Source organism: Suricata suricatta, chromosome 12 (assembly GCF_006229205.1).
Source record: "Suricata suricatta isolate VVHF042 chromosome 12, meerkat_22Aug2017_6uvM2_HiC, whole genome shotgun sequence".
NCBI classification, from domain to species: Eukaryota; Metazoa; Chordata; class Mammalia; order Carnivora; family Herpestidae; genus Suricata; species Suricata suricatta.
In genome coordinates, this window is record NC_043711.1 from 78,551,311 (window position 1) to 78,555,217 (window position 3,907).

The window sequence follows — 3,907 nt, forward strand, 5'->3', positions numbered from 1 at the left end:
TCTCCATATCCCTGAAACCTCAGGTGGAGCCAGACACGTGCCTGGAGCCCAATATTTCGTGACGGAAGAAATGAAGGAAAAAGGGAGGGGCAGACATAGAAAATAAGACCGAAGGGAATTATGTGATTCCAAATAACCTTACTCCTACACAGGACATTAAAGCAGGTAAAGGGATAGCAAGGAACAGAGCAGGTGCTACTTTGGAATGGTGCTTTGGGAAAACCTCTCTAAGGAGGTGACCGTTAAGCAGAGACCTGCTAGAGTCCTCCAAATGCGTATCTATTGGAAGAGCATTTGTGTCGAGGGAGAGCAGGTGCAAAGGAGGCCAGCATGGCTGGAGTGCAGGGGTGGGGCAGGAGAAGCGGGGAAATGCGGGGAGAGATGTGGTAGGTGGGTTGTGAGGTAGGGATTCGTAGGGGCCATAGGAGGACTTGGGATTCCTTGAGCCTTTGGATATACGGAGCCCCACGGCAAGCAAGGGAGCAGGAGAGTTGAGGCTCACACAGATTGTTACTCAGAGAACTGCCCGGAGGGAGGAGGCTGAGTGGTGGTGCTCCCGGCCCATCCCCCAGGGGGAGGAGAATGCCCCAGGGGCCGGCCTAGGGGGGCTCCCTGAGAAAGTGGAGAGCTCTGGCCCAGGAGGGGAGGGTTGGGTGGAGTGGAGGGGTGTGGAAGGAATGGTGGGAGCAGGGAAAGCTGGCCCTGGTGGGCTAGGAAGTGAGGGCGGGGAGCGGGGGAGAAGGAGGGAGGGAAGGGCCAGACGGCAGAGGCAGAGAATGGTGTGAAATAGTGGTTGTAGTAGGGGGAGGTGAGGATGGGAGGGGCTAAAAGAGGAGAGGCTCCTACTGGGGTGAAGGAGGGGACTTCACTTCCGAGGGCTATGGAAGCCCTGAAAGACCGAGGCTTGACGTGGGTGCCTCCAGGGCCTGTTCTGAGCAGGGGACCCCGGAAGACCTGGGGGAGGCTTTGCAGCAGGCTTGCACTCCCCTCCCATAATGGAACTGGTTTTACTGGACTCCAGGAGGGGTGTCTGCAAAAAAAAGCTGGGTGGTTCCGTTGGTTAAGCCTCTGGCTCTTGATTTCATCTCAAGTCATGATCTCATAGTTCTAGAGTTCAAGCCTCGCATCAGGTTCTGTGCTGACAAAAGCACAAAGCCTGCTTGGATTCTGTCTCTCCCTCTCTCTCTCTGCCCCTCCTTGTTTGTGCTCTATCTCAAAAATAAACATTAAGGAAGGAAGGAAGGAAGGAAGGAAGGAAGGAAGGAAGGAAGGAAGGAAGGAAGGAAGGAAGAAAAAAAAAGAAAAGAAAAACTGGAGCTAGTTATGCTGCCCAACTATGTGGGAGGGATGGTGTGTCCCCATTTTATGGATGAGAAGATTGGGCCCTGGAAGGTGTTTCATCACAAACAGGTGTAATAGCTGGGATCGGAACCCCAGTGGCCTTGGGTTTATGGGTATCCAAGCTCTTAACCATTGTACTGGTTCCCAGGCTTGAGGTGGAAGGCTGGTCAAAGAACCAGATGGGTGGGCTCTAGCCCCAGAGTGGTGGCTAATCAGTAAGTCTTGAGTAGGGCTTGATAATCTACATCTCTAGCTAGGTCCCAGGTCATGCTGTGACTCTTGCTGGTCCATGGAGGACACCTTAGGAACCACATTACACTACGCTGCCCCTAGACTGAGCACAGAGCTGAGACAATTATAAAGGGTTGGAGCCCTGGCAAAGAATTTGGAGACAGATTGGAGCTGTTATAGAGAAAACTAAGCAAATAAGACACACAGCGATTATTAAAGCCAAGAAAACAAAAGCGATTTATAAGAAAAACATTGTAATCATCATAAACATCAACACTTAGCTGGAAATAATCTTACATTGTCATTATAATGTAAAAACAGCACATTGATTTAACCAAAACTTATGATACAATTATCTGGGGAAAATTGGAGAGGGTGTGTGTGTGTGTGTGTGTAGAAAGAGAGAAGAGAAAGCAAGAGAGAGAAAAACAAAATTTTTTTCTCCATAGCTGCAGATGAATAGAAAAAGCCTAAAATTAAAAGATCTTGGAAGAGACACTATAATCAGGTTTGAAGAGATAACCACAGAATGAGTTATTGCTTCATGGCAGAGACGTGGGGGTGGTACAGGGGGTTCTTCTTATAAGCCTTGGAGTGCGGTCTAGTTTGTAGTAGTAAACTAACTCTTAAACATCAGATATATTTCTGACTTGGATTAAAATCGAAATTAAAATAAGAATGGGCCTGGGATTTAGCTACCACTGAGCAGCCTGTCAGCTTGGTGGCGCTGTTCAACTTCCGGCTGTGGCGTCCACCTGTTCTCCTAGTGTTACGTAAAACCATCAGAAGAGCTACATTTAAGTTAGATACTCAAGTCATACCCAGGGATGCTGGGCTGGCGACATCGCATTTCCAGTGAGACTCAACAAAGAGGGCCTCTGGTCTCTTTAAGGAAGGTCTGAGTCACAAAAGATAAAGATGGGAGCAGATATAGGCACCCTGTTTCCCAAACTTAATGGATTGTTGTAATTTCAAATGTTCTTCCTACTGGCCGTAGAAAAGGCTCAGAAATTCCAACCTCTTCTCCTCTCCCATCTGAGAATAACATAAAAATTCTTTGTCAGGCCATGTGTCCACAGAAATTGGTTGCCAGATTCTTAGGAGCTGTTTATGATTTTTGGAAAGATAAGGGAATATAACGCAGAAGTCCCTAATTCTGGTTAACTGCTGGGACATTTCAAATAAATGGTTGGAGGAATCTGATTGAAACATACACCGCCACAAGGTAACAAATGACACTCATCGGTCAGAGTGTAAAGGATACAGCCTCTGGGGGAGCCAGTTTGATAACTCATTGTTTCTTAATCTAGTTGAAAATTCATACACTTGGATCCAGCAATCCCATTTCCAGAATTTATCCTATAGAAATACTTACCCAAGGGGCGCCTGGGTGGCTCAGTCGGTTTAGCGTTCGACTTCGGCTCTGGTCATGATATCACGGTTTGTGGGTTCGAGCCCTGTGTCAGGCTCTGTGCTGACACCTCAGAGCCTGGAGCCTGTTTCAGAGTCTGTGTCTCCCTCTCTCTCTGCCCCTCCCCTACTCACGTTCTGTCCCTGTCTCAAAAATAAATAAATTATATATATATATATAAAGAAATACCCAAGGATGGAGCAGTATATATGCAATGAGGATTTTTCTGCAGTTGTTTGTAATGTTAAAATATTAGAGATACTCAGGTGGCAGACACAGGGGATTACTTATATGCACATTTGAATATCATGTAGGCATCAGAAAGAAGGAATTGGCTGTGCATGTAGGACCACAGAACAAGTGTTCACAACATATTGTTACATTTTAAAAAAGCACATGTAAATTAAGATCTATAGTGTGGCTTCACATTTTGTTTAAATATATGTATGTGCTTAATCGCTAACCTTCACTGAGTTGTTTTTCTTTATTTGTTGCTATCCTAAGTGCTCTTTTTAGACTTATTCCAATAAGCCTATAGGGTAGGTTTCATTATCTTCATTTTCCATAGAAACTGAGGCACAGGGAGGTTACACGACTTTTTCAAGGCCATGCCACTGAAAAGGTGCAGCTTGATTTTAAACCCAGGAATATTTGATTCCAAAGCTAGCGGTCTTAAACTGTTACATGATTCCGCCTTGGTACTTATAGGTTAGATTATGCATACATAAAGGAAACATTCAGATAAATAATACTCTAGATAACAAGAATTCTCTGCAGGAGGTTCTTCTACTCAACATTTTTGTATGATTTGAACTTTTAATGTTTGCCTTTTTGGGATTAATTTTTAAGTACTTTTTTTATAGATCTGAAAAAACATTACAGTTCAGTGAAAAATGATGTGTAGTAATGTAGACTGCACCTCAT